General features: G+C 33.9%; 1 protein-coding gene across 8 annotated transcripts in view; it reads right to left on the bottom strand.

Moving 5' to 3' along the window:
• CNOT4 (CCR4-NOT transcription complex subunit 4) overlaps positions 1 to 26,137 on the bottom strand; it is a 118,810-nt gene that overhangs the window by 71,425 nt on the left and 21,248 nt on the right. Inside the window, exon 1 of one of the 8 annotated variants that reach the window (XM_079150188.1) lies at positions 9,691 to 10,121. The exons of the other annotated variants lie outside the window; for them this stretch is intronic. The gene's annotated coding sequence lies outside the window, so the exon portion shown is untranslated. Of the gene's footprint in view, positions 1 to 9,690; positions 10,122 to 26,137 lie in introns of those variants that run through there. 8 annotated transcript variants of the gene reach the window in all.

The following is a 26,137-nucleotide window of genomic DNA, read 5'->3' as shown; positions in this document are numbered from 1 at the left end:
AGGTATTAAATATTAAGGAATTACTGCTAATTTGGTCATACTGAGGTATGACACTATAGTGTTTATTAAATCTCTTCATGAGATTCATTCTGAAGTATTTAGACTTCATGATGATGATATTCTGCAGGAAGGGAGGCACAGAAAACAGATGACTCTAGACTAACAAAATGTTGATAACTATAGAAAGTTAGGGATGGGAATAATAGGATTTCATTACTCATTTAGTTTTTCGTGTATGTTTAAATTTTTTCACAATAAAAAGCTAAAAGTAATATATCAAAAACACTGTCTAATTTGTTAGACTTAAGAAGGATAAAATAAAATATTAGAGAATGTCAGTTGGGAGGGCAGTGAAGATAAATTATTCAAAGGTAAATTTTAAGAATGGTAAAATATCAAGAATTACCACAAAACCTCCTATGATCTACTAATTCCACTTCCTTTTATCTGCCTTAGAGAAACAATTGCATATTTGCATGAGGAGCCATGTACAAACAGATGGAACACTCTTTGCAATAGCAAAAAATTGGAACTCTAAATGTTCAATGATGGGAAATGGCTAAATTATCTTTAAGCAATAAAATGAAAACAATGTAAAAGACTAGGATGGATTGGCACATACCAGCAAGCTGAAGGAAAAAGTTAATTGCAAATACTGTGTAACAGTTTTTACATTTTTAAAAAACATTTTCTGTTTATAATTATACATATGAAAATCACAGAAAAAAATGACATATAAGCTGCTCAAAGTGGTTACTGCTAGGAAAATGAGGGAGAGAAGGAATTAGAAACAAACTTTATGTTCTTCGTGAAGATACTATTTATGTATTTCTTGTAAAACAAATTAATTTTTAAAAATAATTGTCTAAGGATACTAAATGTTCAATATTTTGAATATAAAAACTACCTTTTTTGTTCACCACTCTACCACAGACTGTGCATGCAGGGGATCCAAAGGAAATTAAAAAACAAAACAGTTTTTATCATTGAGTAATAGGGCTAGGGATAGTTGGTTTTCTTCCTTTTATTTTTCTCTACTTTCCTTTATTTTTAGAAGGGAATATTTACTTTAATGAAGGGAAAAACAGTATTAAATTAGTTAAAACTTAAGTGCAAATGACAAAAAGATATAATAAAGTAATGAGATGAAACAAACTTTAATGTATAATTAGAAAATTAGCAATAACATGTTTCCTATTAACTTAATGCTCTGTCAGAAGGAGGCTAGCTAGGAGTTTAAGAAAGTAAAGGCTAAAACTGATGAAAGTGTTATTAGTAAGATAAAATTATATCTGCACAAAATCAAAGCGGAGACTAATTAGTGTGCTAATTAGTTCTTTTTGTGGTACTGGGGATCCAACTCAGGGCCTTGTGCTTTCGAGGCAAGCGCTCTACCAGCTGAGCTATCTCCCCAGCCCCTAATTAGTTCTCTATCATACTTGTAGAGGTTGTCAAGAAAGAGAGAGTGAGTTGCCTATATCAATGTGTTTTAAATTCAGGAAGAATTAAAAAATAAAATTTCTACTTGAGGGGGGAAAAATGCTTGACAGAAAGGTATGCCTATTTTAAAATTTGTGAGGACTCAAAAGAAGGAAGAAAAATCTCAGAACTCTTTTAAATTTGTTTAATGTAACCTTTCAAAAATTCATTAAAAAGTTTTTTGAGGATTGACCCACACATAGATTTGAAACAAACACATCCAGGTATCATAAGTATTTCCCTTCTGGTCAATGTGGACTTACAAGTTTGTTTTTAGAGAGGTTTCTGTATATCAATTTGTAGGATACCAGTAGTAACAGACAAAATACAAAAATTAAAAAAATTTGAGGAGAAACACTAGACTGATGTGTAAGGGCTAATTTGGACCTCTAAGTATTTTTTTTATGCACGTTTATTTAGCACAGCTAAGTGAAGGCTCTTATCTTTTGCCCAATCCAAGTATAACCAAGTCACTTAAATTCTACCACCTCCTAAATTCTGATCCCAGGTGGCATGCTACCAAGTGCTCTTCCTTTCACCAAGATATCACTGCCAGTTCATCCTCCTCTCATTTCACTCAGGAACATTCTGCCCCACTTCTGAGGTTCCACCTCATGGTAAACACTAATTCATATGGAAGTCCACCCTTTCAACTAGTTTGTCTGAGTGGGGCAGGAAGGAAGAGTATAAGACAGAATTCACAAAGGAGGAAAGAAGAAATAAGTGGATAAACAGCAGTTTTATAAATGGGGCAAAAAAAGGTAAAATTTTAAAATAAGAATAGGAAGCAAGCTTACACAGAAAATTCCTTGGAAATGTCAGTATTATGCATTAGATTTCTAGACAGGTTGGCATGAGATTTCTGGATATGTTGGGATGTAGCCATCTAAGATAAAATTTAAAAATTAATAAAGATTTCAAGGGTCCCAAAATACAGTAATAATAGTTATGAATTATTCTTTTAAAAAGGAAAAATTCAGTGTTTTAATTTTTGCTCCTCCCTAATCTCCACATATGCCTCACTTCTATTGTGACTCAGTAAAATCTGGAGTATCAACAGTTTTACACAATAAAATTAAAACAGTAGTCAAGAATTCTCTGTTCCATGTACATCTAGTTCATTCCTATTTCCAACAGAAAATGTTAACCAAACTAATATTAATGTAAAAAGTGCCAAAAGAGAATGAATATGTCAGAATGTTTTAAAGAATAAAACATTCTGTAAACATAAAGGGCCACTGATTCATGACACAAGATTGATTACAATTGTGAAACACAGTCTATCATCCCTGCCCCAGCAAAAAAACCCAAAGAATTATCAGGGGGAGGGGGTTAAACCCATAAAGCAATGCCAACTTATTCAACCAACTCAAAAGCTGTTTCCAACATAGAAAAAACAGTCAATATACGGGTGCTGGCTTTATTATTCTTCAAATTGCCCCTACAGATATATGTACTGTATATACATACTTTTAAAAACGGAAGTCCATCGTCAACTATGAGCAACGCAATTTAGAAAGAAACATTCATTTTGCAGCCAAAATGGTCTACATAAATAAATATATACCTTAAATGGCTTCAGGAAATTCAAACCTAGGTTTAAAAAAGGACTAAAACATATATGCATATAAATTTTGATCAAAGATATTCTCTTTATTCAACTATGAGATGGAAAATAATATTAATTCAGCCATACTACCGCCATTTTAGAAAGCTAAAGCCCCATTTAAAAACAGCATAGTCAAAGAAAAGAGCCCTTTTTCTTTTGGTACTGGGGAGAGAACCCAGGGGTGCTTTACCACCAAGCTATATCCTCCCTGGTGTGTTTTTTTTTTTTTTTTTTTTAATTTATATTTTTACTCCAAGACAGTCTTGCTAAATTGCTTAGGACCTCACTAAATTGCTGAGGCTAGCCTCAGACTTACAATCCTACTGTCTCAGTCTCAGTGGGAGCAGTGGCCTCGCTGTGATTATAAGCGTGTGCCATCACTCCCAGTTGAGAAGAGGCTTTTTAGTGAAGGGCTTAACAATAAATAGTTCACTATGTAAGTCCCACAAAGACTCCTACAATTACTCAACTTTGCTCTTTAAATACAAAGGTAGTCACAGATAATATATGAATGAGTGTGGCTGAGTTTCAAGAAACTTTATGTATGGACTCTAGAAATTGAATTTCATTGCATTTTCTCATATCACAAAATACTATTCTTCTTTTGGTTATTATTTTTTTTCTATATTTTAGGCTTCATAAAAACAAGCATTAAAAAGGATTTGGTCAGTGGGACACAGTTTACCAAACACTGCTCTGCCAACAAAGAAACTGCAGGAATGCAGTCTTAGATCTCTTTCAAATCTCTTTCTCAAACTTCTCACTGAAAAAATCTTTTTAGAACTGTATTAGGCAAATGGTTTCTCCTCCCTCTAAGGGTTTACTTTTACTTGCAATGATGTAATATGAAATATATTTGGTCTTCATCCCCAGTGCCTGTCACAAGCTCCTCAAATCCTTAAAATTTCCTAACAGGGCCTTATTATTTATAATATATAGCATTTGCTCATACCTGAGTTTATGCTAGCAGTATAAACTGATGACTTAGTCTGGTGCACCTAGATATTCTTAGGATGGGGCTGGTCAGAAAAAAACCAAAGGATTAGAGGATTGGCACTTTTAGTCATACCTGTGGACCTATGGGAAGGGGGAAGAAGAGAAAGTTCTATGAAAACTCTTGAATACTTGATGACTTTCTAGGTTGCTGAAACTCATCATGGAGGTACTGGGAGTGTGTGAACTCAGAAAAGGCATGAAAACTATGTATATTTCCTCTAATACCTTGCCTTGTTCATCTCTTCATCTGGCTGTTCATCTGTATCCTTTATAATAAACTGGGTAAATGTTAAGTAAGATGCTACTCTGAGTCCCATAAGTCATCACGGCAAATCAATCAAACTCAATGAGGACATAGCAAGAACACCAATTTACAGATGGTCAGTTCAAAGTATAGGTGATAACCCACTACTTTTGACTGATGTTTTAAATTGGGGGCTCAGTCTTGTGGGACTGAGCTCTTAACTTGTGGGGTTTGACTTTAGCTCTTGGTAGATAGTATCAGAATTGAATTGAATTATAGGACTCTGTGTCTGCTGAACTGCTTGAGGGTGGCAGGAATGGTCTCCTCACATCTGGTCACAAAAGTATTCTGTGCTGAGTGTGAGAATAAAGGGTTTCTTTTTTATCTTTACACATGCCTTGTTAAATTGGCCCTAGCATGTTGTGAGAAGGAAACTAATAGAACTATTTTAAAATATAGGGCTGCTTGGGCTGGGGTAGCTCAGTGGTAGAGCACTTGCCTACCACGTGTAAGGCTCTGGGTTCGATCCGCAGCACCACATAAAAGTAAATAAACAAAATAAAGCTATTTTTAAAATAAAATAAAATACAGAGTTGGGGGCATAGCTCAATGGTAGAGCATTTACTAGCATGCAATGAGGCCCTGGTTTCCATACTGAAAAAAGAAAAAAAAAATCTTAAAATATAAAACATTATTTCTGCATGTTCGCACTCTTAAAATTCCACAAACCTAAAGTAATTTGATGATACCAGCTTATTTTTCCAACTGGACAAAATCAAGACATACTAGAAAAACACTGACATGAAATACTCACCTGTCCAACAATGACTACAATCAAACCAAGGCCACTCTGAATTATACATAAGAAAGCATTAAGTACTACTGTCCTCAAAGATGTTCATCAACACCTGTAGAGAATTCCCTATAAATTTAGAATTGGTTGACGTTTTATATTTCATGTTAGAAAGAAATTTGGTTGGTGGAACAAAAAGGAGTTAACAATGAAAATGAAATATAAATAATGAAAGATAGCTGGATGTGGGGCGCACGCTGGCAATCCCAGCAATCTGGAAGGTTGAGAAAGGAGGATCCCAAGTTCCAGGACAGCCTCAGCACCTGGCGAGACCCTGTCACAAAATAACAAGAGGGCTGGGGGTATAGCTCAATGGTAGAATACCACTGCATTCAATGCTTAGTAGTTCAAAGAATAAAACTAAATTAAAATAAAAAGGGGTGTGGATGTAGCTCAGTGGCAAAGCACCCCTGGGTTCAATTTCAGTACCAAAAAAAAGATCAGAGAAAATAAAGGCTTAGAAGATAAAACATTTATCAGATTCTAGGTTAAGTTTTAACAAGAAACAGTAAGGTTGATTAAAGAGTTTGATAAGGGGAAAGGTGAGTTTAACCAAAAAAAAAAAAAAAAAAAAAAAAAAATAGTTTATATGAACAATGATAGTGAGGAATCCAAGGGAATAAAGAGAGCAAATAATCAAAATAAATAAAATCAAGGTACCACTTAATTACCTAGTTAAAACTACTTTTCAGATCACTTTAGCAATAAAGTTATAGTCTTCCTATATACAGAAGTATGTAACCATTACCTTCCTTTACAATCACTGTAAAACTACAGTGCACCTGTTAATGGAAGTTAAAAGAATGAAACTAATCATACTAACAATACGCAGCTATAATAACATGCTAAATCAACTGTAATCCACAATATTACACTCACAATTCATAAAAGTACCTTAATTCTGATAATGGCTAGAATATCAGTACTTATCATTTCACTAATTTCTTGAGACTAGGCAAATTATTGTGTGTTGTTTGTAACACCTGTAATATTTCTACAAGCTTTAAAGTACAAAATATGCATTTTTAGAGAAAATCCTGCAGCAAAGAAAAAGAAATGTGTAAAAATACATTAAGCAAGCAAAGATCTACATCCATCAGAACCACAGAAGAACTTGCCTGAAGTGTTTGAGTAAAAACCCAAGTGAAAAAATGTGCTCAAAGAGCAAAATTAGACTTTTAAGATTGACTTCTTAAAAAAAAAAAGGATATAATCTAACAGTAGTGAACAATATGTATGAAGTGCTCTGTACTTGGTGCTTAATAATTACAGAAAAGGATGAGGGAGAAAGGGAAGCAGAGCAAGAACAGACTAAAGGAAACTAGATAATAAATCTAATAACAAAATATCACTAAAAAATAAGCAGACTAATCTTATGAAAACACTTTAAAAATCCTAAATATCATATTAGCAAAAAAAAAAAATTCAACATCAAAGTGTTCCCAGAAATGCAAAGACTTTATAATAATAAATTATTTAACACCTCATGCAGAGAATAAACTACCCCCTCAAGAGATTCCCAAAAGTCACTTGATAAAACCCAGTATTTGCCCTTATAAAATCTAATAAACAATCCTCTAACATAATTGATTTCTACCTTTATACAATCTAATGACAAAGCATTAAAGATATTCTTACTAAAATTAGGAATAATACACCATTATTACTAGTGTAACATGACTCCAGAAATTGTAGTCAATCCTTGATAAAAATTTTTGATTAAGAAACAGCATATCTAAAAAGCAATTCAAAATAGACCAAAGAGTTACCCATAAAAAGTGAAACAGGAGCACAGTTTAGTGGCATGCACCTATAGTCACAGCTACAGAAGAGGCTGCAGGAGGAGGACCACTAGAGCCAGCCAGGACAACACAGTGAGACCTTGTCTCTTAAAAAGAAAAGAGAGGGGCTGGGGTAAGAGATTCTTTAGAGATACTACAAATATTTAAAAAAAAAACCCACACTTCCCAGAACTGATAAAAGAAATAGACAATCCACTTGTCCTGTTAGTGTAATTTATATTTAAAAACCTTCCTAGATGGCTTCACAGGTGAATCCTTTAAATATTTAAAAAATAAGTATTACCAAACTTAGAAAAGCTCTTTTGTAGAAAAGAAGAAATACTTTCCAAATCATTTAACAAGGCCACATGGCCCTATCTTACCTTGACAAAATCATTACAAAAGAATTACTGAAGGATCCTCATAGACATAAAAATCCTTAACTCAGTAAACCAAAAATAGCAATACCTTAAAGGAATTTCTAAGATGACTATGAACTAATTCCTGAAATGCAAAGGTGGCAGAATGTAGGAAGCCATCCATGTTTAGCAGAATCAGGCTTGGCTGAGGCATGGGATACAGGTCTGACTCCCAGGAACTGGCAGTCATGAGAGGCTGTTTCAGACAGTCGGAGAGTAGATGGCCCTGTAAAGAGGTGGCTCACCCCTGAGGAAATGCTAATTCTTTAAGCAAATGGCTTCCCTAACTCTACCCTATCCTGTTCCTCACAGAAGCAGCCAGCCCCCAGCCCCGCCAACCTGCTTCCGATGGGGTCCCTTTACCTGTGGGACATAAATAAAGGTGGAGGTGGGGTCCTCCATCTTGTTGGAGGCAAGATCTGGTAAGGCCGGATCTGTCACATCCCCTTCCATTTGAAAAGATTATTGGCTCTTGTGTTTATTGATTACAGAAGTTTATTAGTATTTAATTGATGGCTGGCACCAGCATCTTCCAACAGAAACTCATCCCCTCATCCACGTGGGACGTGGAAAACCCCCCATAGCAGAACATTTAAAAAAAAAAAAATTCAGTGTAATTCACATTAATAGAATAAAGAATCATGTGATCATTTCAAAATATGCAGGAAAAAAGTCTCTGACAAATGCTAACATCTATGCATTATAAAAACTGAGCAAACTAGAAACAAAAGGAAATTTCCTCAATCGGTTAAAGAATAATCACAAGACTATATATGTTGAACACTTAGAGTCAACAACAGGTCAAGAATGTCTACTTTCAATTTATTCAACATTTTACATGTCTTAGCATGTATAAGACATGGAAAAAAACACAATAAAGATGTAAGACTGGAAAAGAAATAAACTAGTCTTACACAGAAAATTCAAAAGAATGGGAAAAGTATTCATTTAGCAAAATCACTGGTTTTGTGTAAAACCAATATGCAAAATCCTTTGGATTCCTAAATACTAGTAACATACAATGGAAACAAAGTAAAACCACCACACCATTTACAATAGTATCAAAAAGGCATTAAATACCTAGGAATAAATTTAACAAGATGTGAAATACATCTACATTAAATCACAAAATAGTGACAACAGAAATGAAAGAAGACAGGGTGTTGCAGACAACACAGAATACACATGTAAAATTTCAGCTGAATATTCCTTCTCAAAAATGTTTGGAACCAGAAGCATTTCAAAAAATTTTGGACTTTGGAATATAAGCATATACGTAATGTGAAATCTTGAGGGTAAGACCCAAGCCTAAATATAAAATTCATTTTAGTTTCACACCTCACACACATAGCCTGAAGGAAGAGTGAACCTGTGTTTTGACAGTGACCCATCACATGAGGTGAGACCTATGACATCATATGAGCACTAAAAAATGTTCAGATTTTGGAACATTTTGTATTGGGGATACTCAACCTGTAATTTTACTTTGTGTAAATTATACTTAATATACTGTGGAAAGGGAAAAAAAGGGAAAGGCCTTAAGAAGGGAAAGAAAGGAATGAAGAAATGCCATTTTAAGATTAATTTCATGGTCTGGTTAAGTCAAACTTCTATCTGAAAGTGACACCAAGCAAGATATGCTTTGTATTTTTTCTAGAAAAAGAAAAATGGGACCATGCTTTTCTGGAATTTGGTTTCTCCTAAGCTCTTAATACAATTAACATTACTCGTCTGCAAAAATCAAGGGTTACGGCTCTTAAATGACATTCTACTATACTCATGTCTTATAATTTAACCAGTCTCCTACTACTAAACATTTGTTTTGAAGGTTTTACTGCTGTAAGCAGTATTATAAAAAACATTCCATATGTGTTATCTTTATTTATGTTAGTTTAACTATAACTGAATGGTCTGAAACGGTTCTGTCATGACCACACAGAGCTTTTACTAGAATTTATTTATTAATTTATTTAGGTACCTGGGATTGAACCCAGGGATGCTTAACCACTGAGTCACATCTCGAGCCCTTTATTATATTTTCATTTACAGACAGGGTCTCGCTGAGTTGCTTAGGACCTCCCTAAATTGCTGAAGCTGACCTTGAACTCACGATCCTCCTGCTTAGCCTCCTGAGCTGCTGGGTTTTCAGGCATGTGCCACCAAGTCCAGCTCATTAGGATTTTGATCTGATATCAGCAAATCTTTTCCTTCAAGGGCCTTTTCAGGTTTTGCAGGCCACACAATCTGTTACCTATTCCTTGGTTGTTTAAATCTTGTAAAATTGTGAATACCATTTTTATCTCACATACCTTACAAAAACAGATAATGGACAGAAGGTGGCCTTCACACCAGTTTGCTGACTCCTGAAGTACAAGTTCTACAAAGATCTGTGAAGAAAATAAGTCATCCCAGAATTCCAGATGATGTGTGTCAATCACCATATTTTATTGTATAGTCTAGTGTGATAATTTTTAGTTATTTTTACATAACACAATTTAACCCTTCAATTACTGTTTTCAAATATTTAGAAGATTATTTCTGTATGGCTGCCTAATGACTCATAGCTCAGGAATAAATATTATCTAACTGTCCCCATTTCAGTCCATAGCCCATTTTTACTTTACCTATAAAACCTTTAGAAATAATAAGTAAAAGAAATATAGTAAAATTAGTATTAAAAAGTAAACTTTTAATACTTTCTTAACAAGATAACATTTTCAATAAAATACTCTTTAACAGCTTCTGCAAATTCTACCCTTTAAACAATAAGGATAAGACTAGTGAATTTCAGAGAATTATAAGAATATCTGTCTTATAAGTATATTTGCTTTACATTTTATGTTTCTTTGCAAAACATTACTAAGCAAACAAATCTTAAAGAAAGCTAAAGGAAAGGAGAAATAGGAAAGTTTAAATAGAAAACATGGAAAATAGACCTTGCAGGTTTAGGCTGAAGACTAAAAGAAAAAGAATTCTGTAACTTTACAGTATCACCAACTTTAGTGGAGTTGGAGACTAAAAATCTTTTTTCTTCTTTTTTTTAGTTTTCTCAGATTTATAGAGTCAGATTGGAATATCAGAACCAGCTTGGGAATTTACAAAATATAATTAGCCTACTCCAGTTTGCCCTTATGTTCCTCAGTCTAATCTCTTTGTTCTGATCTATTACATAGATTCACCTTTACAGACTTCCCATGTGCACTCTGAAGAAAAGGAAAGAGGGCACAGGAGAAAATAGAATTAAAGAGATGGAACAATACAAGACTAGAGCAGGCAAGATGGTGCACATCTGTAATCCCAGCAACTGACAAGCTGAGGTAGGAGAATCCCAAGTATATGGCTACCGTGCACAACATGGAAGTAGATGCTGTCTCACAAAAAAACAAGTAGACTACTTCTGGGGAGTCAAAATATTCTAACAAGTTGTTAAAATAAATGCAAAATGAAATCTATTAAAAGAGAATAACATTTATATGAATTAAAGCACTAAAAAAAAAAAAATGGAGGACGTAGTTCAGTCATTGAATGCAGAACCCCTATATTCAATACCCAGTACAAAAAAAAAAAAGAACATGGAGAACCTACAGAATGAGAGAAAATCTTTGCCAGCTACTCCAACAGATGATTAATATTCAGAATATACAAAGAATTCAAACCTAATCAAAAAGAAAACCAAAAAGCAAAAAAACCCCACAAGTAAACCAACCAATAAATGGCACCAATAAATGAACTACAGATATTAAAAAAAAAAAAAGCCAGCAAATATATGAAAAAATGTTCCACATCTTTAGCCATCAGGAAATGCAAATCAAAATTACACTGAGATTTCCTCTCACTCCAGTTAGAATGGCAGTCATACAACACACACACTCGTTTTTTGAAAAATATTTTTTGTTGTAGATGGATACGATATCTTTATTTTATTTATTTATTTTTATTTATTTATTTTAAGGATCGAACCCAGTGATTCACACATGCTAGGCAAGCACTCTACCACTGAACTACAACCCCAGCCCACAATGGAGATTTTATCAGCAATAAAGAAGAATGAATTATGTCATATGCAGGAAAATAGATGGAACTTGATAGCATATGTTAAGCAAAATAAGCATGACTCAGAAAGTCAAGGGTCATATGCTTTATATGTGGAAGCTAGAAAAGGGGTGTAGATATCTCATGAAAATAAAAGGGAGATCAGTAGAGTAGTGGAAGGGGACCAGGGGAAGGAAAAGGAAAAGGAAAAGGAAGTACTGGGGAATGAAACTGACCAAATTATGTTATATGTATATACAAATATGTCACAATGAATCCCATTGTTATGTATAATTATAATGTACCAAAAAAGTATATCTTTATTCCTATATATTTTTATATCAGTCATACTAAACCAATAAAAAAGGCTGGAGTTTATAATGTAAATCAGCATGTTTCAAACTTTCCTACAATTTCTATCTAAGGACTCTTATATTTAGGGGTAACAGTATTATCCTGGCTAAGGTTTAAGCAGTTAAATATACATTTAACATTTCTCTGAATTCAAATTTTACTTTAAAACTCCATGTTAAAAAAAAAAAAACTCTGTAATGTACATGCTACTCCATAACATGAATAGGTTTATTATTATACTTTAAATAGTGTAATAGGAACCCTCATTCAGAAAGATGTTTTTCCTGAAGGTGTTATCTCCCCCATTTTTTAGAAAAAAAAAAAAAAAAAAAAAAAAAAAAAAAAAAAAAACTCTCCATTCTTTTTTATTTTTCACTCTGAACATTTTTCAAGACCAGAAGTTATTTTAATTGTTTGATTTAATCATAAATACCAACTGGGCCCAAAGTGGCATGATTAAAGTAATCAGACTTAATATTTTCTCACATCTCATAAAAGGACAACGAATGCAATGCTGTGGCACTAAAGAAAATAAATAAAAAAACTGTTAGGTGAAGCAATAAAATCAGATAATTCAGAAAACTTCCTAAAACTAACCTCAGGAAAACTCTAATTTTTAAACATTATTTTTTAAAGTGGATATATTTGTGTACACATATAACACCTCAGAAGTATAGATGCCAAACTAATAAGAGGAATTAGTCAAATGCATGTATGTAATACTTGTGTGATTCAAGCTAATTTTTTTTTTTTTTTTTTTTTAGTACTAGGAATTGAACTCAGGGGCACTCAACCCTGAGTCACATCCCCAGCCCATTTTGGTATTTTATTAGAGACAGGGTCTCACTGAGTTGCTTAGCACCTCAATGTTGCTAAGGCTGGCTTTGAACTCTAGATCCTCCTGCCTTAGCCTCCTGAGCCACTGGGATTACAGGTGTGCACCACTGCACCCGGTTGAAATTTTTAAAAATTTTAAGAAAAATACAGAGTCAGTCATTAGCACAATACAAAGACCACTGGTCAAAACAGATATCAAAAAAAATGAGAGAAATCAGGAATAAAATGACAGTGAACATCTAAGAACTACTCTAGCAGGGGATGGACTACATGATTGAGAAAGGAAGAGTAAGTTTATGTGCAATACATAAATGTACAGGAAAAAAGTCCAAATTTAAAAGACTAGATATTTAGGGCAAACTCTTTCCTTATTCTCTCTACCCCTTTCCTTGCTCCCTACCTCCTTTGTTTCTTCCTCTTCCTTTCTTTCTTTCCTTTCTTCCTGTACTAGAGGCTGAATGAGGGCCTCTCACATGCTAGGCAAGCACTCTACCACTAAGCTTATACCCCCAGTCCATCCATATATATAGTTCAGTTCCACAGAACTGAAGACGTTCATCACTTTTTAAACAGTAAATCTAATTAGGTTCCTATTGTAAGTCAAATGTAGAAGGCATTTAAGATGATGATGATGATGATGATGATAACAATGTTGTTGTTTGGGGAAAATATTAATGACTAATAAATTTACCATATGCTTAGTGACCTTTACTATATATACACAGGGAAATTTCAGGATCTTCCGGATTTTAAAATATAGCAGCGAAATTCTAAACATAGCTGTGCAAAGTACTGTGCAAATCTGTCTACTCCATGCTGCCACTAATTTCCCATCACCACTATGAATCAACCTTCTTCAGTTAACAGGCAATGATGTAAACACGTAAAATTTCTGGAAAACACAGGATGAGACTGGTAAGGATGGACACACGGACAGGAAAAAAAATAGAAGTGTTGGTGGTTTAACTGAATTATGCAGCACACATTTTTTTCATTTTCTTCACAAGTTTTAAAGAAATTCATTAGCTAAGGAAAATAAAATATATTCCAGATTACTTGATGTGTGCCTAAGATTATATTCTGGATGCTTAATTTTCAGACTCTGGAAGCAAAGGAGTAATACATTTTTCCCCCTCACTTTCAAATAAACCTGAACGACTCTACTAAAAAATTTTCCCTCAATTTTTATATATCTAGCCCTTCCCCAGACTTTTATTTACAGTAACTACTGGTATATTTTCATTTTTCTCTGTTTAGCAAATTAGCATACACTTTTATGTCACAATCACTTTTAATCCACTGCCTTACTCCCAATATTGTGCCTCTCATCTTCCTTTTCATTTTATTTTTTTAATATCTATCTTCCACTCAGGAAAGGATACAAAGGGGGAGGAAGTATACAGAATGAGGGCCTGTGTAATGCCAAACAATTAAGATTGCAGCAGAGAAATGAAGCATATGCATGACATAAAAGGTACTCAAGAGGGATCAGAGAGAAATCTTGAGTATAATGACAGTTCAAGACTGAGAACACTAGCCGTGTCTGAGAATCATTCCAGCAGGGGATGGTCTACATACATGATGGACAAAGAGCAAGAGGTTTCAAGCATGATTCCCAATAGGATTCTCAGAGATGCACCAGAAATGTGTTAATTCATCAAATTATTTACTAAGTATCTAATACATATCAGACATTTTTTTTTCTAGGCATAGGGATCTACTAAATGAACATAGGGTTCAGAGAAAAAGTAGGACCAATGAAATATAAATTTTGGGGGCTGTGATTGTGGCTCAGTGGTAGAGTGCTTGCCTAGCACGTTTGAGGAACTGGGTTCAATTCTCAGCACTGCATACAAATAAATAAATAATGGTTCATCAACAACTAATAAAAAGTTTTAAAAAAAAGAAATAGAAATTTTGGAATTAAGATATATTTAGGGTTTGGGTGTTTGTTTTGTTTGGCACTAGGGGGGACTGAACTAAGGGCTGCTGTACCACTGAGCTACATACCCAGCAAGAGTCTTGCTAAGTTACCCAGGTTGGCCCTGAATCTAAGATCCTTCTCACTCAGTCTTCTGAGTCACTGAGATTAGAGGTGTATGCCACTGCGCCTGGCTGACATATTTAGCATTTTAAAGCTTTGAGGATGAATGATACTACCTAGACCTCCCCAATCATTTATGTGGCCTCCCCAAATTCTTTTTGTTTAAGTTAGTTTGGATGACGTTTTCTGTCATCTGCAACAGAGTCCTGACATATCCTCTTCACTGGATCTTTAATCCACTCTTCAAATAGCAGTCAGAAAACAAACTAGTATGTTATATAATGTACTAGTTTAAGAAAATGCAGACAGAGTAAAAATGTAAATTTAACGGTTTTATTCTATCTTAAAACTTTCCTTGGCTTTATTTTGCACTTGGGATAAAATGACCTAATCCGTCATTTATGGTACATAGCTCCCGCTTCCTTTTCGGTACCAATAATTGAATGCAGAAAAAGGGTGCTTTACCACTGAGCCATATCCCTGGCCCTTTACATATTTTAAGACAAGATCTTGTTGTTGATTAGGGCTTTGCTAAATTTGCTGAGGCTAGCTTTGAACTTGCAATCCTCCTGCCTGTCTTCCAAGTTGTTGGGATTACAGGCGTGTGCCACTGCATCCGGTTGGTCGGTAGCCATTTGACTCGTCTCTAATCTCCATTTCCCTCTCTACTGTGCTTCAAACACTAACCTTGAGAAAATAATTTTCAAAAATACACTTAACATATGCCCTGCAATTAACCCAAGAAAAATGAAAATATAGTTCACAGAGGGCTTATATAGCTTATATATATATAAATGTTCATAAGAAGCTTTATTCATAATAGCTGAAACTGAAACACACCAAATGTCCACCAATATGTAAATGAATAAACAAACTGGAATATTCATTCAGTAGAACACTACACTACTACTTAGTAAAAAAGGAAACTGCTCATAGGTGCAACATGGACAAATCTGAAAAGCATTATGCTAAAGAAGTCAGTCACAAAATTATTCCATTTATACAAGATTCTATAACAGTCAAAACTAAACTCCGGAGACAGAATAAGAGCAAAGAACAAATACTCTGGAAGACAGATATTGAATAGGAAGAATCATAAGGGAAGTTCCTAGGGTGACAAAATTGTTCTTAATCCTGAGAGAGCTGTAGGTTACACAGGTGAATGTATTTGTCAAAACGTATTTAACTCTTAGCTAAAATTTATGTTCTACTGTATATAAATTAGACCTCAAAATTCTTTTAAAAATTTTAAGCTATGCAGAAAATCTCTACTTATGTCCATGGCTGCAAAACCTTTACAGATGAGCCCACTTCTTAGGATTTGTTTCCACTATTCAGTTGGTTGTGAAGACTCGGAGGATAGGTAAAGTCCCCGGGAGAAGAGGGACAGTCTTCTGGGCATGTCCTACAACTCTAAACACTGAAATACTCAAGACAAGTATTCTTAATTACAAAGTAAACCTTAGTGAGTGACTAGAAGAAGTGTGGAAATACAGAAAAGGAATTCTGATTAATTAAATAAAGAAAAAGTCATTATGTGTGTCAAACAATTCAGAGAGCTCTCAAACAATAGGCAAAAAGTTGATGCCTGAAGCCAGGTTGAGGCAGGAGAATTGCAAATTCAAAGGCAGTCTCAGCAATTTAGTGAGGTCCTAAGCAACTTAATTAAGCAAGACCCTGTCTCAAAATTTAAAAACAAAACAAGAAGGGGCTGGGGATGTAGCTCAGTGGTGAGGTGTTCCTGGTTTCAATTCCTAGTATGGGGGTGTGAGGGAGTTGATACTTTTAAGAATCTAAGATACTTCATTATCTTATAAAGTTTGAAGGTCCTCAAAAAATTATCAAACTAAAACACGCGACAATTATTAATTACCATGAGAGTTCTAAAACATGCCTAGAAGTGGCATTTTCACAAATGGAAGTTAAACGCTAATCTTAAAAGAATTTGACAAAATGATGTGGGTTTTCTCTATCTCTCTCTCTTCTTGGTGCTGGGAATTGAACCCAGGGCTTCACATATCCTGAGCAACTGCTCTACCACTGAACTATACTCCCAGTCCCAGATAAAATGTTGCTTTGAGAAGGAAATTTATCAAGAGATAAAGTTGAAAGTAGAGCAGTAGCCTTGAAAATGAATTATTGGCCAATGTATCCATACTCTTCTCTAAACCCTATATTCATCTCCTGAGTACACAATGAATTGTACTATTTCATAACTGTCATGTTATATACGTTAATCTTCATTTCGCTAACCTACATTAATGCCTTGAAGGCAGTGTCCCTACCCCAAGCAGAGAGATGGAAGACACCCTTATTAGCCTAAAGGCTTGCTATACAAAATGTAAAGCCATCCTCACTATAAATTGGTCATGTCAGAAAGCATCTCACAGTATTTAACCCTTTTAAACTAAATCTAAAGGATGTGACTGGTTCCAAAATAGAGAGAGACAGAAAAAGAAACCAAAGTATGCAATTCACAAGTTATACAAAATTCTAAACAAATATGAGTTAAAAATAAATCTCTTGCCCGGCGCAGTGGCGCACACCTGTAATACCAGTGGCTCAGGAGGATGAGGCAGGAGGATTGAGAGTTCAAAACCAGCCTCAGCAATGGTGAGGCATTAAACAACTCAGTGAGACCCTGTCTTTAAATAAATACAAAAACGGGCTGAAGATGTGGCTCAGTGGTCGAGTTCAATCCCTGGTAACCCCACCCCCCCAAAAAAACTCTTAAAAATGCAAATAAATTGCAAAAATGCAATTTATTGTCTTACCCAGTAGGCTGTCATCTTCAAACTATGTGACTGTGGTGCTTTGGAAGAGATAGATACACAACCATGAGTAAGAGAGAAGCCACTACACAATGCACAAAATCAGCCATCAGCCCAGGCAATAACTGTGGTAATACAAATCATCACATTGTCCTGCCCTCACAATTATAAAGGGATATTATGCAACTGCTAAAAATGATGCTTTATTTTATGTCCCCATCTTATTTCTGTATGGTAGAATACATGACAACTGGAGAACACTAATGCCATAGTAAGTACAACAAGCTAATATTTAAAAAGTATAAGCAAAATACAAAATAGATTGAAAGCTAACACAAACTTCTAACAGTTATCCATGGAAGGTTTTTATCCTATTTGGTCATTTTTCACATGAACTGTAATAAATATGCTGCTATAAACATTTAATTTTCAAGCACCACAAAAATTAATTTTACTTTTATTAACTGAGTGATCAAAATTAACAGAAAATAAGTGTACCTAATGAACTTCATTCCATCTTTTAGAATCCTAATAATAATCACTGTAAACAATTTTTGTGTATTTTTCTAGAGATATTCAATGTATAAACATACACTCATGAATTTATCTCTTTCTGTACTCTCTTTTTTGAATTGAAAAGGGAAAGACTGTATTATTCTGAACTTTCCATTTGAACATACACTAGCTCTTTTAACTGGAAATGTACCTCTACTTTGTTTTTCTCATGATTACAACATACTCCGTTATATGATGTACACATAATTTAACAAACTCCCTAAAGACCTGTTTTCAGTCTTTTGGTATTATAATACTACAGTGCATACCCTTGAACATATATATTCCTATGTAGTCTCCAAAATATAATTTGAATAACAGGTTCACTGAAATTATAAAATGTACACATTCAACTAAACAAATCAGACACATGAACCAGGTATATTAATATATTATTTTGATGTATTTATATATATTTATGATTGCTTATATGTATACATATATTTTATTAATATATCAAAAGATCTAATTTTAAAAATATTTGTTTATTAAACAGATGCTACATATTTATATTTACAAACTTTAAATTTATTAATATATTAGACATATTTGCTAATTTTTACTTCTAGTCATTCAATTTTTTATCTTTCCTGATGAGAGACCACTTTTTGAGGGCTTTCAAATTATTTCAATAGTTAGTAATTTTATTATTTTCACTGTATCAAATACAATACCATTCTTAATTTTTACAAGAATGTAAAAAAATTACTAGAAATAAAACTGCTATATATAAAAATATGTAATTTTTAGCTTTGACAAATATTGCAAATTATCACATAAAAAGTTGCACCAATTTACATTCTTAGCAAAGCCTATCATAAAGAGAACTAACCCTTACCAATCTAAAATGTAAATATTTATTCTTATTTTTAATTTACATATTTAATATCTGAGTGAAGGTGTATTATTTGATAATAGCAAAAGTTCCTTTAAAAACTAATTAAATTATGAAGAAACAAAAACTAATTAAATTATGAAGAAACAAAAATATTTATACAATAAATATTAAAAGTATATAGTTTCAAAACTACAAAATCTATAAACAAGCTCACATATTTACAAAAAATCAAGATAATTTTTTACAAATTTACAAGGAAGGTTTATTTGTTTTTTTTCTCCCACCTCTTTCTCAAGATTTTATCCAGAGTTATTATTATGTTGACTTTCTGTAATAATTAGTTCTAGAAGCCTGGGAGTAAAGAATAATCAGAGCTTTTCATGCCACCCTGTCGTGATTTCCTGTTAATGACCCACCCAGTTTTCAGTTGCTTAGTGCCAAAACTTGATCATAACCTTTGACCTAGCATTCTTCTCCATCCTTTAAATCCTGGTCATTAAATTCTGTTTTGTTTCTTCAAAACATCTCTCTACGTACATCTTTTGGTCATCATTTCAATTGGATTATTAATGCAGGATCTACTCTTTATTATAGGCTCTCTGTCTAGAATTCATAGGTAACAGCTGTTTGGTTAATTCCCTCCAAACCAGAGCTTATCAAACTTGATTCATGCATACCAAGTGCTTGAACATCTTGTCAAAAATTCAGATTCTGATTCACTAGGTCTATGGTAGAGTTTGAAATTATGCATGTCTAACAAGCTAACAGGTGATCCACCACTGCTTTAAACCCTGGTCTTCAAATCACTCTTCAGATTAAGAACCTTTAAATTGGCTACTGCCTCGTGTTCCCATTTAAATTCCTTCTTGGTGCCTCTGGAACTCTCTTGTTTACCTTCCTGGCACTGCCAAATCCTACCACATCACTTCATGGCTGACCACGCTCATTTTGGCTTAGTAGTCCCCTTTAGAGATGGTGTTCCTTGGGTACATTTCATCTTCCTTTTCCACTTTATCTACCATTTGTTCAAGTATTATCTTTTCACAAGGCCACATGAATAACTCCTAACCACATTTCTTGATGGCTCCTTTTCTGATTTTCTATAATACTTTCCCACTATGACTCTGGTGTCTATTGTTCTACACTGTTAGAACAATTGCAGAGGCTGTCATCTTGTGCCCCATGAAATGCCTTGGGGAATCAGATTTTCCTCATTTAATTGCCAGCAATATGCTTAACATACAATTCCCAGTTCAGGGATAGGGGCATAACTCAGTCTTGCCTAGCACACATGAGGTCCTGGGTTCAGTCACCAGGAACAGATACACACACAACTAATTAAGTCTAGGCTTATCCAGAGAATCATACTTTGTGAATGGCTTTCACAAAAAACATACTCCATATTTCAACTTGAGAGTAGTAGCATTTCAAGGTCTATTTGGCACTAATATAAATATACTGTAAACATAAAAATGAGTTACTATTTAAAAGAATACTAAATCTTGTTTAGAACTACAGAAAATGTCAAATGAGACATGGGACATGGTTCAAGAATTCTAAGGGGAGAAAATAATAAAAGAAATTACCAGTGATGCTATACAATCCAAGAAAATAAACTAAACCGAACAGAAGAGGCAGAAGGTCAGGGAGTTGCATACAGTAAGCAGGCTGTACTACAGAAAGACTAGAGAGGAAAAAATAAGTAGAACCCAAGTTCTTTTCGAGTATCCACGGAACATTCCTGTGGATAGAAGATATCTGAGGCCACAAAACACATTCCAAAGAACTGAAACCTTATAGATTAAGTTCCCTAACCATAATGGGATCCAACTAGAAATCAAGAACAGAAAGACAAGAGGTAAATCTCCACACGATCAGAAAATTTAACAATATATTGCTAAATAATTCATGGGCCAAAGACGAAGTCTCAAAGAAAATTTGTTAAAAATGGATTAAGCCTAGTGAAAATGAAAATATAACAAAATTTGTGATATGCAGTTAAAGAGTTAAAATGCTGAAACATTTATAGCACTAAATGCTTATAATAAAAAATAAGGTCTTAGATCAATAATCTTAGCTTACCTTATAGAAGAGGAAAATAAACCTAAAGCAAGCAGAAAGGAACAATTAATAAAGGGCAGAGAGCAATCAAATTGAAAACAGGAAACAATACCAAAAAAAAAAAAAAAAAATCAATGAAACAAAAAGTTGATTTAAAAAAAAAATTGTGGTTGTAGGTGTCCTTATTTTATTTATTTCTATATAGTGCTGAGGATTGAACCTAGTGCCTCACACATGCTAGACAAGTGCTCTGACACTGAGCAACAGCCTCAGCCCCCAAAGCTGATTCTTTTTTGTTAAAAAAATTTTTTTGATCATTGTAGATGAACGCCATGCCTTTATTTATTTATTTTTAAATATATTTTTTAGTTGTAGGTTGACACAATACCTTTATTTAATTTTTATGTGGCGCTGAGGATTGAACCCAGGTGAGCGCTCTATCACTGAGCCACAACCCCAGGCCCCAGTCGGTTCTTTGTAAAAGAAAAGTCAATGAAACTGATAAACTTCTAGCAAGACTGACAATTAGAAAAAAAAAAAAAATCACCAACATAAGAATAAAATATGGGATTAAGACTACAGATCTTACAATTATTAACAGAACCATAACAAAACTAAAAAATTTACACTCCTAAATTCAACAAATTAGAAAAAAACGAACCATTTCTTCAAAAGACAACTACTAAAACTCAATCAAGATGTAACAGATGATCTGATTACTTTTAAAACTATTAAAGAAACTGAAGTCATAGTTAAGAAGCTCCCCCAAAAGAAACCCTGTGGCCATGATGGCTTTACTGGTGAATTTTACTGAAAATGTAAAAATTTAATTCTAATTTTATGCAATCTCTTTCAGAAAAGAGAACACTTAACTTATTTTATAATCCCAAGATTACTCTGCTATCAAAACCAGATACAGATATTGCCAAAACAAAACAAAAAACTTTAGACCAATATCCCTCAAGAATTTAGATGCAAAAATCCTGTACAAGTCAGGAGTGGTGGCACGTATCTGTAATCCCAGCAACTCAAGACACTGAGGCAAGAGAATCACAAGTTCAGGTTCAGTCTGGGCAACTCAGTGTCTCAAAATAAAAAATAAAAAAGGCCTGGGGAAGTAGCTCAGTCCTATAGCACCTATGGGTTCAATCCCCAAAACCTTAAAAAAAAAAATCCTGAACAAAATATTAGCAGATAATATCCAGCAATTTATAAAATATTTATAAATCTTGACCAACTGCAATTTTGTTCCAGGTAATGGCAAAGCTGGATCAACATTTGAAAATCAAATATAAAGGCCCAGGAATGCATTCAGTACTTGATTAGCATGTTGGAAATCCTGTGTTGAACCCCCAGTACCATAAAAAACAAAAAGCAACAAAAACAAACTCTGAACCAACCAGGAATAGGGAGGAACTCCCTCAAATTTGGCAAAGAACAGCAATTAAAAAAAAAAAAAAAAAAAGTTTCAATAATATAATAACATCAGACTTATGGTACTTAGTGGTAAAAATAATATCTTTCCTCCTAAACTCAAATACAAAGCAAGGATGGCTTTGTATCAATCTTATTCAACACTGTTATAGAAATTCTAGGCCTCACAATGAAGAAAAGGAAATAAAAGACAAACCAGAATGGAAAAGAATAAGAAAAAAATTGTGCATGGCACAACAATCTACCTAGAAAAGTCTCAAGAAATCTACCCTTCAATTTCCCTAGAGTAAGCAAGTTCAGGGAGATAACAAGATGCATAGACGATATTAAAAAAAAAATCAATCACATTTCTATATACTAGCAATAAAACCAAAACTAAAAAACCAAAATTAAAAATGTGCTATTTTATTTATGATCAATCCTAAGAAAATGAAGTACTGACATATAAGTCTTAAAAAAACATGGGGGCTGGAGTTGTGGCTCAGTGGTAGAGCGCTTGCCTGGCATGTGCGAGGCCCTGGGTTCGATCCTCAGGACCCCATATAAATAAATAAATAAAATAAAAGATCCACTGACAACTAAAAAATATTAAAAAAAAAGAAATAAAAAATGTAACTATTTAAAAAATGTGCAGGTTCTGTATACTAAAAACAACAAAATGCTGATCAAATATTTAAATAAGCGTAGAGATGATGCTTACTGACTGGAAGACATAGCACAGTAAAGATATCAATAGTTCCCAAATTGACCTATAAGAATAAAACAATTCCTAGCAAGATTCCAGAAAGATTTTTATAAATATAGATCAGTTTATTCTCAAATTTATATGATGCTGGGCAGAGTGGCAACCACTGTAACCCAGTTGCTTGGGAGGTTAAAGCAGAAGAACAGCAAATTTTAGTATAGCCTGGCAACTGCAAGACCTTGTTTCAAAATAAAATTTAAAAAGGGCTGGGATGTAGCTCAGTGGTAGAGCACCCCTGAGTTCATTCAATCTATATTACTGTAATACTATTAAACAAAAGCCCAAAATTTATATGGACAGGAAAAAGTCACATAAGACCTAAAGTCATTTTGTTAATTTAAAAAAAAAAAAAAAAAAAATATATATATATATATATATATATATCTCAATGGGAAGAATTCCCCTCCCCCAGTGTTAAGGCCTACACCATGAGCTTCCAAATTTAAAACTTGCTAGCTAGGCCTGAAGAAATAAAGCATTTGCCTTGCATGCATGAGGCTCTGAGTTCAATCCCAGGCACCACTATTTGGGAATATAGCTCAGTTGGTAGAGTGCTGGCCTCATAAACATTTTTTTTTTTTATTTGTTCTAATTAGTTATATATGACGATAGAACGCATTTTGACACATTGTACACAAATGGAGCACAACTTCTCATTTCTCTGGCTGTACATTATAACTTCTCATTCCTCTGGCTGTACATGGTGCAGAGTCACACCAGTAGAATAATCATACATGTATAGAGTACAGAGGGTAATGATGTCCATTTCATTACACTGTCCTTATCCCCACAATACCCTCTGCACAATCCAAAGTTTCTTCATTCTTTCCTACCCTACTCCCTGCCCATTATGGATCATCATTCACTTGTCAGAGAAAACCTTTGGCCTTTGGTTTTTGGGTTTGCTTTATTTCACTTAGCATGATATTCTCCAGCTCTCCATTCATTTACCAGTAAATGCCATAATTTCATTCTTGTTTAAGGCTGAGTAATAGTTCACTGTTTATATATACCACATTTTTTAATCCATTCATCTACTGAAGGGCATCTAGGTTGGTTCCATAGTTTAGCTATTGAGAACTGAGTTGCTATAACACTAAGGTGGCTACATCACTACAGTATGCTGATTTTAAGTCCTTTGGGTATATGCTGAAGAATGGAATAGCTGGGTCAAATGGTGGTTCCATTCCAAGCTTTCTGAGGAACTCCACCCTGATTTCCATAGCCCCACCAGCAATGCATGAGTGCACCTTTTCTCCCATATCCTCACCAACACTTATTACTGCTTGTATTCTTGGTAACTGCCATTTCTGACTGAAGTGAGATGAAATCTTAGTTTTGATTTGCATTTCTCTAGTTGCTAGAGATGATGAACATTTTTTCATGTTTATTGATCAACTGTTATTTATTCTTCTGTGAAGTATCTGTTCAATTCCTTAGCCCATTTATTAACTGGGTTATTTGTTTTTTTGGTGTTAAGTTTTTTGAATTCTTTATATATCCTGGAGATTAGTACTCTATATGAGGCGCGTGTAATAAAGATTTTCTCCAATTCTGGAGGCTCTCTCTTCACGTTATTCATTATTTCCTTTACTGAGAAGAAGCTTTTTAGTTTGAATCCATCCCATTTATTGATTCTTGAATTCACTTCTTGCACTTTAGGAGTCTTGTTAAGGAAGTCAGGTCCTAAGCTAACATAATAAAGATTTGGGCCTACTTTTTCTTCTATTAGGCACAGGGTCTCTGTTCTAGTGCCTAAGTCTTTGATTCACTTTGAGTTGATTTTTATGTGGTGTGAGATACAGGGGTTTAATTTTATTTTGCTACATGTGGATTTCCAGTTTTCCCAGCACCATTTGTTGAAGACGCTATCTTTTCTCCAATGTATGTTTTTAACACCTTTGTCTAATATGGATATCCATATTTATGTGGGTTTGCTCTGGCTTCTAGTCATGGTCTACATGTCTATTTTGGTGCCAATACAATGCCACTTTTGTTACTATTGCTCTGTACTAAAGTTTAAGGTCTGGTAGTGTGATGCCTCCTGCTTCACTCTTCTTGTTAAGGATTGCTTTGCCTATTCTGGGTCTCTTATTTTTCCAAATAAATTTCATGATTGCTTTTTCTAGTTCTATAAAGAATGTCATTGGGATTTTAATTGGAATTGCATTAAATATGTATAACACTTTTGGTAGTATGGCCATTTTGACAATATTGATTCTGCTTATCCAAGAGCATCTTCTAAGATCTTCAATTTCTTTCTTTAGTGTTCTGTAGTTTTCATTGAGGACTTTTACCTCTTTAGTTAGATTGAGTCTCAAGTATTTTATTTCTATGAGGCTATTGTGAATGAGGTAGTTTTCCTAACTACCTTATAGTGAACTCATCACTGATATATAGAAATGCATTTGACTTAGGGGTACTGATAGTATATCCTGCTACTTTGCTGAATTCATTTATTAGTTCTGAAGTTAAAAAAAAAAACTTTGGGTCTGTAAGTAATACTATAAAGATGATGAAAATAAACACTAGAGACTGGGAGAAAACATTTGCAACCACATATTTAAGAAAGAACTTGTATCTGAAATATACAGAGATATAGAGAACTCTACAGTAAAAAGAAAATTCAATTAGAAAAAGGAGCAAAAGATATATGGATATTACACTCAAGAAGATATGCAAAAAGTCAGTCAGAACATGACAAAGATGTTCAACATACTTAGCCATTAGGGACTGCAAATTAAAGCCTCAATAAAATATTACCACATATCTATCAAAATGACTAAAATTTAAAAAATAGTGATACAAGAAAATAAACAACAGTAAAAGAGAACCTATAGCATGAAATAAATATGTGTAAACTATGCATCTGACCCAAGTTAATATCTAGAGCATATAAGGAACTCAAATCAACAGCAAAAACCAAAAGTTCAATTTAAAAATGGGAAAAGACATAAATATACATTTCTCAAAATAAGAAATACAACTGACCAACAGGTATGTGAAAAAATGTTGATATCAGTAATCATTAGGAAATGCAACTCAAAACCAAAATAAAGTATTGCCTTCTCCCAATTAAGATGGC

The sequence above is a fragment of the Sciurus vulgaris genome (assembly GCF_902686455.1).
Source record: "Sciurus vulgaris genome assembly, chromosome: 8".
In the NCBI taxonomy this organism is placed as follows: Eukaryota; Metazoa; Chordata; class Mammalia; order Rodentia; family Sciuridae; genus Sciurus; species Sciurus vulgaris.
This window is presented reverse-complemented; position numbering and strand designations above follow the sequence as displayed.